We start from the raw sequence: 14,448 nt of genomic DNA, 5'->3' as shown, positions 1-14,448 counted from the left end.
CCAACCTAGAAGCAACATGACAAACCAAGCATGTGGCTCATGGGCCAGGGAAGGCTGATTTTCCTCTTTGGAGATATTAGTGTGTTACTCTCTTATTTTTTAAAAATCCACACGCTGACATTTTTTCTGTGAGCCTCTTACTTTATTTTAAAACATGGCACCTCCGCCTTTTTTTTTTTTTTTGATAGGCACATATCTGACAAGATGGGTATGTTATTGCCCTTAACTCCAGATGCATAAAATATGGCGTGTTTTAATTTTGCAAGCTGCAACTTATCAAAGAAAAGGAATGAAATATAAAGCAAAAGACAACCCATAATAAAATCTGCCTCTGATTAGATTAGCAGTACAAAGATATTGGCAAACACTGCAGGTCCAAAACTCCTAGTAGTCATCACAGAGGTAAAAAGTCGCCCTCAGAGCCTTATTTTAGCCAATGCAGGGTGAAGGCCACCATTACCATGAAATAGTGTTGCTGCTTTTTAAACTATCTTCTGATTGTTGTGTCAAGCTGTCATGGTATTTGTTCCCTCAAATCACAATGCAAAGTAATCATGGCAGAACACCATATCATGATCTGGTTACACTGTCAGTCTCAGGAAGAATTTTGGAATAACTGGGTCATGAGACATGGGACAGACACAGCAAAATCAGCATGGGTGATAAAACCACCTCACTACCTGAGGTGACCACATATTAAGCTTTGCAGTTGATCTCATGCTTTTCTTGGCCAATAGCCTTTGCTCTGTTTTCCGTTCACTACTCCATATTTGTAAGTTCAGTCCATTTTCTAGTATTATCAGCTCTTTTAGCTTATTCACAGTCTTGAATTTTCTTGTCTTGTTCTTTCTTTTTTTGGCTTTTCAGTATAATCCTTCCATTCTATATTAGACTTAACTCTGCCTAATAATAATAATAGGGTGACCATATTTTCCCAAAGGAAAAACAGGACACTGCACGGCGCAGGCCCGAGGCCTCCTGTACAGGGGGCCAGCCTGAGTCCTCCCTCCCTCCTGTCCACATGGGGCTGGCCCATGGCCCCTGTCCCATTCTGCCTGTAGGGCTGGCCCAAGCCGCTCACCTCAGGCTCCCTACCCCCATCCCTACACAAGGCTGCCCTCACTGCTCACCCAAGCCCCCACCCTCCCTTCGCGGGGCTGGCATCGCCGTTCCCCCCCTGCACCCCACTTTTTTGACAAAAGTGAATATTTGGCCTATTTACTCTTGCCAACTGCTCAAGTTGGCAAGAGCAATGGGACAAATGCCCACTTTTGTATGTAAATGGGATGTATCGTCACCCTAAATAATAATACTATAACACAGTAAGAGTGGATGGGAAGCTCTGGTCAACTGAGCTAATCATTTGAGCAACATGATATGATGGTGTAGGCAATGAAATGGATAAGAACTAGAGCTCAGTGAAATTTTTTGCCCTAAACTTTTTTCAGACAAAAAATGCAGATATAATGATGCAAAGATCTCACAAATTTGTGTCAGTTTCACCAAATTATTTTTTTTACTGAAACAAAACAAAAAATGTTTTAATTTAAAAAAACCTTCATTTTGATATTTTCAAAATAAAAATGTTTCAATTTACCAGCTCAAAATGACTGTTTAAAATTTTCTTTTAATTTTATCAAAAATTAAATCAAAACATTAAACGGTCAATCAAAATTAAACTTTTTGTTTCAGGTCAAACAAAATATTTTGTTTGACCCAAACAATTTTTCTTCTGATTTTTTCAGAATTGCCAGTGAACAACAACAACAACAAAATTCTTTATTTACCCAGCTCTAGTGGGAACTGAGCAGGTCTGAACAATATCACATTGCATTTTCAATGCAGCATAATTACAAAGTGGTAAAAATAGAACCCCAACCCCCGAAAATTCAGAATTCGGGACAGGAAACTAGAGTAGATGTTAACGGCCAGGCAATATGGATAAGTGAACCTCAAAGGCCTAGGAAGTACAGCGTGGTTCACATAACCCCAACATTAGATTGCTATCCAAACCTTTTGATGTCCATTCTTGCAACCTTCCAATAGTTCATTCGTTCCCTCTCTTCGCCAACACTCCCGGAGCAATTAGGCTCTCCTTTCCCTTTCACTGACCCGCCAATAGTCCCACAACACTCCCTTCCATTCCATAATCTTCTAATAGGCCACTCTCTTTTAAAAACTGTACGGTAGTCAGCCTCTTTGACAGCCCTCCAGGTGCCACTCCCCACAAATATACTTCACTTAGAGACTTCCCTAGTCATTAAGTACGCCAGAATGCATTGCATGTAACACTGATTAGGACACTGCCTGAGATGGCAAGAGGTTTGGATTATTTGTAATCTGAACCAGAGAATAAGCAGCTCGAACATGTATGGATAGCAATAGAGAAAAGTTCTGATTAAACAAAGGAAATTAAAACAAAATCCCCAAACCCTACTTTAGTTGGAAAGTGAGCTCCATAACCACTTACTCAACAATAATGATAGCACTTGGCTATGAAGACAGGGTGGAAGTCTCATCCAACTTCTTTATATTTGTTGGTGGTCTTGTGGCAGGTGAGGTGTTTATGGGGGCAATCTTGGATGAGTTGCATAGTTCCTAAGGATACTCCTCTTAGCACTGTTTTTTCAAATGTACATTTTATTGCTGTTAAGTGCTACTGGTTCTGATTAATATAGGTATAAGGTAGGATGGTGTCCAATGGTATCATTCATGTCTATATTTTATGCACTTGTTATTTATATATCTCCTCCCTCCCACATACTGCAATAGTGTGATCTCTTTTTCTCAGTTTTTAGATGTGCAAGAAGGATGCTCTGTGCACCATAAAATTACAGCACTCTAAACCCACCCACAGTAATCCCAAAGCAGTATTTTAGAGATGAAATGGAAAGTTCCTTTTGCCACTCTGTCTGCCTACCCCCTTGTCATCTGGATTAAGAAAGCAAAGGTGTGTGTTGCATATTTTTAACTAATTCAGCTGTTTTCCAAAGGATGAGAACTTTATTAATTTTTTACTAATGGCAACAGAAAAGTACTAATCTCATTTGAGGAAAAGAGGTCCTGCTGAGAAGGCATCTTGCTTGAGAAGATATGGTAAGTAGTAAATAACATGTATTTATTTATTGAAATTGACAATTATATAGGCTAGAGTATATGCTGCTTTGGAAACCTCCTCTCTACGTTAAGAAATATACCTTACTCAAAGCAAATAAAACCATTGTATAATCTTCTAGATTGTGGGAGAAGGGGAGTTTTTTTCATCTCAGTTGCAAAGACTGTATTTAACAGGGACTCCAGGGTTATTAGGCTAGAAGGTACAGATCAGAGTGAAGCCACTTCTCCAGATGTCTTGTAAATTTATATTTTTCCTTCATAGCAATCACTCCAGCACCCCTCCCCGCAAACACACATATACAAGCACCAGAGATTTTGGGTGCCTCTGTCTCTGGCTGTCCATATTGAGACACCTTAAAAAGGTCCAAATTCTCAAAGGGTAGGTGCTCACCACTTACCAGAAATTTGGCCCCTTTAAGATTTGACAAGATGAACACCTACAAATTGAGACATCTGAAATCACTGCTCACTTCTGAAAAATTAGGCCATCATGGGTAGTAGTTATCCTAAATGGCAAAGGGATCTTTCCAACCCTGCTGTGTATGATTTTATGATAAATATAATAACCTGCCGTTCCAATCACTGTTTTTCTCCTGGGTGCAGAATTATACATTATAGCAGTTAAACATGATGTATCTTCATCAAAAAGAAGATTTTAGTTTAGGATTTATTAAGTTTAATGTGTAATTCCGCTCCCCCCTCGCTGTGCCAATTTTCAGTACCATCTCTAATACTAATGAATGGACCAGCAGATGTCACTGTAGCTCTGTTCATTCATCTTTCCTTTTGATGGAATTCCACTTATTTTCTTTTGGTCTTAGCCGATCAGCTTCCTTATTTAACCATTGTCTTTTCACAGCTTAATGTATCATAATATTTGTAATTCATGTCTTCTGTCATTGCATTTTGAAGCTGAGATACATCTTAAACAACATGCAAGCTGAGGAGTAACACTGAAATATTGACACTATGTAGGATGGAATCCAAAAGACAACACTATGGAGGGGAGCGATAGGAAGTATAAACAAAGAACTGAGGTGGTCAGTGGAGGGCTTTGTTATTAGAGCTGTTAGAGTTCAGACTGAGATCTGGATCCAGATCTAAACTTCCCTAGAGGCCATGTATATTATTATTTAGACCCAGCCCTAGTTCTTATATTCTGACTTTCTGCATTTAAAAAAAAATAAAATGTAATAGTATAAGAAAAATGTGCTGTGTCCCATTACCTTCAAGCAGTTCAGGAAGTTGTTCCCCGCTAGATTGACAACAGCAACATAGGTGCAGTTGTCAGGCTGGTTAGACCTCATGTTGGTCATGGAGGGGGATGTTCTTGGTCTACAGGGGGAAATTGACACTGTCTCATTCACCGAGCCATGAAATAACTTTTGAGCCTTTTAAGGGAGGTAAGGAAGATGGTACTGGCTCAGTCAGCTGGCTACAGGATGTGTATGGGAGCCATGCCTATAGAGGGGGACATGGTGCAGAAAGCGAGTTCTGACCCCTCAGGCAAAAGGAGAAGAAATCCTTTAGAGGGGGGTTGCATATGTACTCATATGGGCCAAAACATGCTCTAATGCTATGAGTGATTATTGTAAGAAGGAGCTTTATTTTAATAGTAGCTGAATACTGCTTGTGTCTTGAATACCTGGACTTAAACTGACAACCCTCACATCTCTTTTAGCTTCACTGAAATGCCACTGCTTCTGACCAAAAAAGTTCTCCTGTAGCTTCACTGGTAAGCTGAAGCTAAAATAACTTTTTTTGGGGGTCAAAATCTGTAGCATTTCAGTCCTCCAGTCACTAGTGGGTGACACCTTAAGTATTTCCTCCACACCAAATTGAATGTAACCATTAGTACACCAACATGTGGACCTATTCCATTGGAAATTGTACTTGGCAGACATAACGTTTCTGTGGATAGTAATAACAAATCAGGTTTCAGAGTAGCAGCCGTGTTAGTCTGTATTCGCAAAAAGAAAAGGAATACTTGTGGCACCTTAGAGACTAACACATTTATTTGAGCATAAGCTTTCGTGAGCTACAGCTCACTTCATCAGATGCATTTGGTGAAAAATACAGTGGGGAGATTTATATACACACACAGAGAACATGAAACAATGGGTTTTATCATACACACTGTAAGGAGAGTGATCACTTAAGATGAGCTATCACCAGCAGCGGGGGGGAGGGGGGAGAGGAAAACCTTTCATGGTGACAAGCAAGGTAGGCTATTTCCAGCAGTTAACAAGAACATCTGAGGAACGGTGGGGGGTGGGGTGGGGGTGGGAGAAAGAACATGGGGAAATAGTTTTACTTTATGTAATGACTCATCCATTCCCAGTCTCTATTCAAGCCTAAGTTAAATTGTATCCAGTTTGCAAATTCAATTCAGCAGTCTCTCGTTGGAGTCTGTTTTTGGAGTTTTTTTGTTGAAGGATAGCCACCCTCAGGTCTATAATCGAGTGACCGGAGAGATTGAAGTGTTCTCCGAATGGGTTTTTGAATGTTATAATTCTTGACATCTGATTTGTGTCCATTTATTCTTTTACGTAGAGACTGTCCAGTTTGACCAATGTACCTGGCAGAGGGGCATTGCTGGCACATGATGGCATATATCACATTGGTAGATGCACAGGTGAACGAGCCTCTGATAGCGTGGCTGATGTGATTAGGCCCTATGATGGTGTCCACTGAATAGATATGTGGACAGAGTTGGCAACGGGCTTTGTTGCAAGGATAGGTTCCTGTGTTAGTGGTTCTGTTGTGTGGTATGTGGTTGCTGGTGAGTATTTGCTTCAGGGTGGGGGGGCTGTCTGTAAGCAAGGACTGGCCTGTCTCCCAAGATCTGTGAGAGTGATGGGTCGTCCTTCAGGATAGGTTGTAGATCCTTGATGATGCGTTGGAGAGGTTTTAGTTGGGGGCTAAAGGTGATGGCTAGTGGCGTTCTGTTATTTTCTTTGTTGGGCCTGTCCTGTAGTAGGTGACTTCTGGGTACTCTTCTGGCTCTGTCAATCTGTTTCTTCACTTCAGCAGGTGAGTATTGTAGTTGTAAGAATGCATGATAGAGATCTTGTAGGTGTTTGTCTCTGTCTGAGGGGTTGGAGCAAATGAGGTTACATCGTAGAGCTTGGCTGTAGACAATGGATCGTGTGGTATGATCTGGATGAAAGCTAGAGGCATGTAGGTAGGAATAGCGGTCAGTAGGTTTCCGATATATGGTGGTGTTTATGTGACCATAGCTTATTAGCACCGTAGTGTCCAGGAAGTGGATCTCTTGTGTGGACTGGTCCAGGCTGAGGTTGATGGTGGGATGGAAATTGTTGAAATCATGGTGGAATTCCTCAAGGGCTTCTTTTCCATGGGTCCAGATGATGAAGATGTCATCAATGTAGTGCAAGTAGAGTAGGGGCATTAGGGGATGAGAGCTGAGGAAGCGTTGTTCTAAGTCAGCCATAAAAATGTTGGCATACTGTGGGGCCATGCGGGTAACCATAGCAGTGCTGCTGATTTGAAGGTATACATTGTCCCCAAATGTGAAATAGTTATGGGTGAGGACAAAGTCCCAAAGTTCAGCCACCAGGTTAGCCATGACATTATCGGGGATACTGTTCCTGATGGCTTGTAGTCCATCTTTGTGTGGAATGTTGACCACAGAATCTCACCAACTCACTCCTGTGGAAAAACCTTTCACCTATGTCTGAGCTATTGAAGTCCTCAAACCATGGTTTAAAGACTTCAAGGAGCAGAGAATCCTCTAGCAAGTGACCGTGCCCCATGCTACAGAGCAAGGTGAAAAACCTCCAGGGCCTCTTCCAATCTGTCCTGGAGGAAAATTCCTTCCCGACCCCTAATATGGTGATCAGCTAAACCCTGAGCATATGGGCAAGATTCACCAGCCAGATACCCAGAAAATAATTCTCTGTAGGAACTCAGATCTCACCCCATCCAACATCCCATCACAGGCCATTGGGCCTATTTACCATGAATATTTAAAGAGTAATTAATTGCCAAAAATCATGTTATCCCATCATACCATCTCCTCCATAAACTTATTGAGCTTAATCTTGAAGCCAGATAGGTCTTTTGCCCCCACTGCTTCCCTTGGAAGGCCATTCCAAAACTTCATTCCTCTGATGGTTAGAAACCTTAGTCCAATTTCAAGTCTAAACTTCCCGATGGCCAGTTTATATCCATTTGTTCTTGTGTCCACATTGGTACTGAGCTTAAATAATTCCTCTACGATATTTATCCCTCTGATATATTTATAGAGAGCAATCATATTTCCCCTCAACCTTCTTTTAGTTAAGCTAAACAAGCCAAGCTCCTTGAGTTGGTGGCAAGATCCAAGGTTTGAGTTCAGCCTATTATAGAAATATTAGCCCATTGCAACATTTAGATCAGGAGTCAACATTCAAAGGTTGGGAGTTTTTTGGAGTTGTTTTTCAGGTCCATTTTTAGTATTAGAAGACTTGCCCTCCATGTTATGCTAAACTTGTGACATGGCATCATTATCACATTATAACAGGGTACTATTAATGCATCTCACACCCTGTAGCTTTCTCGTTGTTTCTTGAGGCTCATGGGAACGTGGCCTCTGACTCATAATAGAAGTCATGTGACAAGTCACATGAGATGGAAAAGGATGAAGATTTCTCCCAGAGATTTTTAAATGGTAAGAATCATGGATTTTGACTGGAAGTAGTACCCCAATAGCAGAGACTGGAAAATTCAAAAAGTTTGGTGATAAATATTTGGGTGTGTCTGTGGCCTATCCAAGCCTCATCTGAAGATTATCCAAAACACCATACAGACCTATTGCGTTACATGGCTAGTAGTTTCTGGTCCTAGCTAAATCCAGAATATACAGAAGTACATGAAAATTAAAACAAAGTAAATAAGCACCTGTCCTGGCAAAAAACCAAATTTCTTTCTTCCCTCTTCTCCGAAAAGGCTGACCAAGTTTTTTTGAACTTCAAGTGAAAATAATTGTGTCCTTTTCCAGAGCAAAAATTCAGGACTCTTTTTAAGTCATCTGCACCTCTATGAACATTCATCCCTAGCTAATAGCTTACTGCCATAAATTTGAAACGATTGCTCAGATTCTCTACTGCATCTAGCCTACACTGTGTAACTGTGACAGGGTGCCTCTCATGAGTGCCTCCTATCAGCTGGGTGCAATCCTGCACTCTTTCCTTTCTCTGTTCCCACCACCCCCTGTTGGCGGTTTTCCTCACCAGGTGGGTCAGCCCTCCAGCTAGTTTAACTTCATGAAGGAATCCCCTTGTTGTAATAGTCCACCAAATGGTTGGACCTCTCCAGAGTCTAAAGCACCATCCATGTACCTATTTAAATGCTAGCCCCTTTCTCGGGCTTTTAGTACTTAGTTTTATGCTATTCTTGGAGCATAGGCCACTTTCCCAGTGGCCGGACCTGGGCCCACCTACTACTCCAGGTCCCAACCAAGGGACCCTACAAATAGCAACTACATGTAGCTTTTTTTAATAGCTGCTGCTTAAGCATTCCTTGGGCTGCTTCCCACTCTGTCCCATCTCCTTCTGGGACTCTCTGTCTGTTTCATGTTTAAACAGGGTCTCCCCCAGGCCTCCTTGCCTTGAGAGTTTTTCAGTCGGTACTGATTTCTCAGGGTTCCCTGTCCCAGGCCTCTCTGCCCTGAGAGCTCCACAGTCCTCCCCTGCTTGAGCAGGGTCCCCTTCAAGCATCTTTACCTACAGAGTTTCGCAACCTTTTAATCCTCCTTCACTCTTCTGGTCTCAGCCAGCAACTGACCTGCTTGAGCCCTGCAGCGCCTTTTAACTGAGCCTGCTGTGCTCTGATTGGCTGCTTCCTTGCAGCCTTTCTAGGCAGGCCTGGAGGACCCACCTCTGCTGTTCCTGTGTGGTAGGACCACAAAGCACCCAGCAGGGGGCCTGGTACACCCATCACAGTAATGAACTCCTTGATTCTCTGCCTGCTTTAGCCCTGACCCTGGTTAAAGCAGTCTGCAGGGTGCTGTAACATGTACTGACTGGCAACGGTGCCTAAATTAGGAATTGCTGGAGCACCTAGCATTCCAGCCATTCCCCTTTCCATCCACATTTTACCTTTTGTACTGGGGAACTATAGAGAGGGAGGAGGAAGAGCTGGTGAAACAGGCACCAGACCATTGAAGAGTCCTCCATGCTGAGAAAATCCCAAGGTAGGAGTTTGCCTCTGCTCCCTCCCCAAGCAAAGCAGGGCAGAGAATCTGCCTCAGTGTTTTAATATGAAATTACCCTATGAGAACATAATTCACTGCTTGTCGCTTACGCAGTGCTTTGAAGATGAAACTGTAGCTGGAGCTGGAATTCTCGAGCCTCTCCCTCCAGACTTGTGGGCCTGAGCTCCATCCCAAGCCAGAATGTCTACATGGCTAGTTTTAGTTTTTTAACACAAATCTGTTGACCTGGGCTGGGGGGCTCGCCCACAGACACAGTGTAGACATACCCTAAAATACATTAATGGATCCTGGAGTCATTCACAACTCTGGTGTGCCGTTATCACTTCATCTGTTTGAGAAAGACAGATAGCTGGTTTTCATTAGAGCAAATCCAAAATAAAGCATACACCAGCAGAAAACTTATGCATGTTATATACTTGATCAGACATGGCTTGGCAATAATATAAAAGAAAAATCTACATTCCTACACTCTTAGCTGGGGATTTTATTGAAATCATATTACCAATATAAATAGCATAAAGCACTCTACTTTATTAATACTGACTATATCAGGTATCACACATTCATTGCAAAAGGCAAAAGAATAATGCACGCCTTCATTCTGACATTGACACAGATATTAAACAAAAAGTCCTGCTCTTCATTTTCTTCTCTTTGTTACAGGGTGGGAGGGAAGGGGCAGGGTGCCATGTTTGTTTGGTGGTGGTTACACTGGCTCACTGTATATGGTGACCACTAAGTTGGCATAAAAGCCAAAATAATATCTGCACAATGGACCAAATCCAGATAATCAGCCATTGTCTGAATGCCATGGAATTGCCGAATTCTATTGCATAGCTGGGAAGAGAGAGATAAGATGTGAGGACCCTGGGCAAGTGATTTGTGGAGCACATTGTGGTGAACAGCTGAGGGACGGCGGGGATGCTGATTTGTACCTGCTGACCCAACATCTGATGAAGTGAGCTGTAGCTCACGAAAGCTTTTGCTCTAATAAATTTGTTAGTCTCTAAGGTGCCACAAGTACTCCTTTTCTTTTTGCGAATACAGACTAACATGGCTGCTACTCTGAAACCTACCACGGGGTTGTTCGTCCTCTTGCTCATTTTAGGGTATCCCTCAGGGTTCTCCCGGCTTGCATCCCTGGTGCCATGGGCTTTGTAGCAGCATATGAACTTCACAGCCACCTCTCCTGCCATGTCTGGTATACCACCCCCATCCTTACTCCTCCACCCTTCAAGCACTGCATGCTCCTGCACTGGAAGTGCAGAGCCAATGTAGCCAGCTCTGCTCCTGCTACAGAGGTTCTGTGGGTCAAGAATATTTCCAGGATTGAGGGAGCAGCCTGATGGCCCCTTTACCGCCACTGTACACAAGCATAGTTGGCACAAAGCAGCCAAAGCACAGGGATAATTTCCCTCCTCAGGCAAGGGGAGAACTTGTATGTGTGCGTGTAAATGAAGAGGGGCAATTGCTGCATCTCTTATGGAATTTAGGTTTCTTCTGAATGTGAAACTCGTACACTGGCTTTGATATGGCTGACTTTACCTTTTTAAGCATTATGGGCTTGATATTGCTTATTGATGGCAAGTCAGTTTGAGCGGCTGCTGTTTATCCATGGTGGACAATCCATACTAGAAAAGAAAGATTATATTAATTCGCTTTACTGGTGGATCATAGTGTGTAGGTTACCTGGCACAATCCTAAACTAAAGCAGAGCAGATTTTTTTAGGTTTCAGAGTAGCAGCAGGGTTAGTCTGTATCCTCAAAAAAGAACAGGAGGACTTGTGGCACCTTAGAGACTAACAAATTTATTTGAGAATAAGCTTTCATGAGCTACAGCATCGGATGAAGTGAGTCTCTAAGGTGCCACAAATCCTCCTGTTCTTTTTTGCAGATTTTTTTAAATACTGTCAGAGCTTCATAAGAAGCTGGGGAAGCTGCATGGTCATGGGGAGACAGAGTGGTCTAGTAAGTAGGGCACTAGCCTGAGCAAGGACTGCCTTCTATGCCTGGCATTGCCACTGACTCGCAATGTGACCTTGGCCAAGTCACTCAATCCTTGTTTCCCTCATGCACTGAGGGATGTCTTTAAGGGAGGGACCGTCTCCTACTAGGTGTTTGTATAGTACCCAGCACAATAGGACACTGATCTTGATGGGTGCTACTGCAATACTATTAAGGACAGCAAGTTCTGTTTATTTAAACAAAACAAACAAACAAAAGTTTCTTTCTGTCTGTCATTTTGGCTGACAAATTGGACTGGAGCACATCAGTTTGGGTTTGTCGATCAAGTTGCATTACAAAAACAAAGTGATTTGTAGTGACAAGATATGACTGGTGCAACCTGATGTGATGCAACATGAAGCGTTGCAGCAAGATGCACAGTCAAACTCATGGTGGGGGTAAAACCTAAAGCACTTTTATAACACCCAGCTGCCAGATAGTTGACTTGGATAATTATAAATTTGCCCCCCAACACTTGGATGGCCTCAATCACTGTAGTGTCTTCCTAATATGTAAATAGAGTAGTTATTAGTGCCATCAGAAATTAAGTAGACTTGGGAAGTCTGTAACTAGTATAAGCAGGGTCTGAATGAACTTTCTCCTGATATTTAGCTGGGAGTAGGAGAGACTTCAGGAGCCAACTGTATTTACATGAACACACTTATTCTGCTTAGATATCCAGTAGATAGAGCGGTGTTGCTCAAAGTGATCAACTTTGGCTAGTGTTGGGTTACAATCACTTTAGTACTGAATGCAGGGGTAGTGAAATGCTTTTATCAATGTTGTCTTTATTGTATGAATAAAGGGGAGCAGAACTGTACTTAACCTGTCTGAAATGAACGGGTCATCCTCAGCTGAAAAGCCCCTTGTTAAGCTAGGGGCTCGAATGCCAGACCCCTTTGAAAATAAGAGGGGTAGATACAGGTGTCCTAGCTAGGAGATGTGGACCCTCCCTAAAGGTCCCCAGTCTGGATTAACCTGTTCCTCTCCACTGTTCAAAGATAGAGCTAAACAATGTTCATTAGGAGCCTTTTGTTATATTAAGTAGTCAATGAGAGCTGAAATCACTTGTGGTGGGGCAGTGTTCCTGCCCAGCCTGCTGAGATCTAAAAATTACTAAGAGATTGACCTGCAGAGGTCACAGTAGAGAGGCAGGTGGCAGCAGGAGGTGACTGATAAGTGGCCAGTCAGAGCGACTGGCAAAAGTGGCAACCAGTTAGACAGCGGGAGGTGTAGTGACTGGCAAGGTGGCCAGGCAGTGAAGAACAGCGGCTGGCGAGGCGGTCAGCAGAGAGGAACAGCGGCTGGCGAGGCGGCCAGCCAGAGCAAGTGCTCAGATGGCCGAGCAAGCCAGGTGTCTTCTTCCCCAGGTAGGCAGTGGGGATCCACTTCTGAACCCTGGGTCCTCACTGACCAAGGACAACCATTGTGAGTGGGGTATGGCGAGGGAGCAGAAGGGGGCACAGTAAAAGAATTTCTGGTTGTAGAACTCAAGAACATGAGGCAGAAGACACTGCCCCACGTACTCTGGGGTAGGTATCTTGCTCACAGTTTTAGGTTTAAGAATCCTGCTTGTGGCATTTTCCCTAATTAACATTAGATGACTTCCCTCCCTCTCAGAGGTGCCCACGAGTGGTGAGTAATTTTCCCAGGTTACTGGGTAGGTGCTCAAGCCAGTTCTGTGTTGTATTGTTGAAAGGGAACCCCTAGATATTGAACACGGCCCTGGTTGCTGCCAGCTCCACCTAGCAGAAGGGTTACCCTAGCTATGATAATTTGGGATTTGTAGTGAGCTTGTTAATATGCAGTGTTATAGTTTATAGGAGGAGTGATAATAACTTCTATATGTATATTACCTCACACACAACAATACATTTTTCCCAACTGTTATTTTAAAGAACTCCAGTGCTCCTTTAGTTTGTATCAAAGCCTTGATATTTAGCAGCAAGATAATCCTGGGGTCAGAAAGGTGCCTTCTGCAGCCCCTGTGAATCCTGTCCAGATCTGGTCAGGTTATAAACTGTTCAAAGTCACCATTTCCAGTCTGTGTCAGGCTCAAGAGAACCTGCTAGAACCTTGTTGTTAAGTCTCAGAATATTCCACTGGCACCGAACATGTTCCGCCCTGACTGAGCTGCTGCATGTGCTCGTCAGCATTTGGAGGCAGGCTTGCAGAACCACAGGTGCCCTTTAATTCCTGCATGGCAACATCACCCCTGAAAAACCCCAAACATCTGCCTACCCTGGAGCTGGAGAGTTAGAAATGAAAAGGCTTCTCCCTCTTCCTTTAAAACATGCCTTCACTTGTTGCTGTTTAATCACCATTTGATGCCCCCATTTCGAGGTCACTTTGGGTGTGTATATGTCCACTCATGGCTGGGTGCCTTCTGCTGGCCACATTGGGGGGATTAGCACCACTCAGGTCTGATGGCCCTTCCTTTAGTCACTTGCTCTGTTGTTTCTCTCTCTGGACTCTTCCTGGCTTGGTTCTTTCTTTCCTAGTCTTCTCCTTCCAGGGTATCAAAGTCCCCCTGGACAACCTGTCTCAGGCAGCCTTCCAGTCTATTGCCTAGACTGTGCCACTTCCCCAGTGGCTTATAAGGGATCCCAGGCCCACCCAGTACTCCAGCCAAGGGACCCTATAACCATCAGCTAAGGTCTGCACTGTCCCAAACCTTGGTGCTGTTTCCTTGGGTTGCTTCTGAGTTTGCCTCTATCAGGCTCCTTCTCCACCCTCCTCTGGGTATGCCCTTCCCCGAGAGCCTCTATTCTCCCCCTAGTTTCCCCATTTCTCTCTAAGTCCAGAGAGTGACTACAGCCCCCTTCTTACTCTCTGCTGCTGGGGTTTATAGCAGCTTAGCCTGTCCAGGTGGGCTTCATTACCAATTACATCTTGTAAGCTCTGAATCTTCTCCAGGTGCAACCCGTCACAGGGTTAATTGGCAGTCTCTCTCTAATCAGGCCTTGCATGGGGTGGGTACCCCAAACAAGTGTACAACAGGGGTTCTCAACCTTTTTCTTTCTGAGGCCCCCCAAACAAGTTATAAAAACTCCATAGCCCACCCGTGCCATAACTGGTTTTCTGCATATAAAAGCCAGGGCTAGTGTTAG

General features: G+C 43.5%; 2 long non-coding RNA genes across 3 annotated transcripts in view; one reads left to right on the top strand and one right to left on the bottom strand.

Annotated features, from left to right (window-relative positions):
- Positions 1-8,901, bottom strand: part of LOC119851924 — a 25,366-nt gene extending 16,465 nt beyond the window's left edge. Inside the window, exon 1 of one of the 2 annotated variants that reach the window (XR_005291454.2) lies at positions 8,844-8,901. This is a non-coding gene — a long non-coding RNA (uncharacterized LOC119851924). The remainder of the gene's footprint in view (positions 1-8,843) is intronic. The other variant, XR_005291455.2, reaches the window with a different exon arrangement.
- LOC122458708 overlaps positions 1-14,448 on the top strand; it is a 17,302-nt gene extending 2,854 nt beyond the window's left edge. The window contains exons 2-4 of the long non-coding RNA XR_006278880.1: positions 1,792-1,796; positions 5,972-5,977; positions 14,329-14,448. This is a non-coding gene — a long non-coding RNA (uncharacterized LOC122458708). The remainder of the gene's footprint in view (positions 1-1,791; positions 1,797-5,971; positions 5,978-14,328) is intronic.

The sequence above is a fragment of the Dermochelys coriacea genome, chromosome 2, assembly GCF_009764565.3.
Source record: "Dermochelys coriacea isolate rDerCor1 chromosome 2, rDerCor1.pri.v4, whole genome shotgun sequence".
In the NCBI taxonomy this organism is placed as follows: domain Eukaryota; kingdom Metazoa; phylum Chordata; order Testudines; family Dermochelyidae; genus Dermochelys; species Dermochelys coriacea.
Note: the sequence above shows the minus strand (reverse complement) of the source record. Positions and strands in the feature narration are given on the sequence as shown.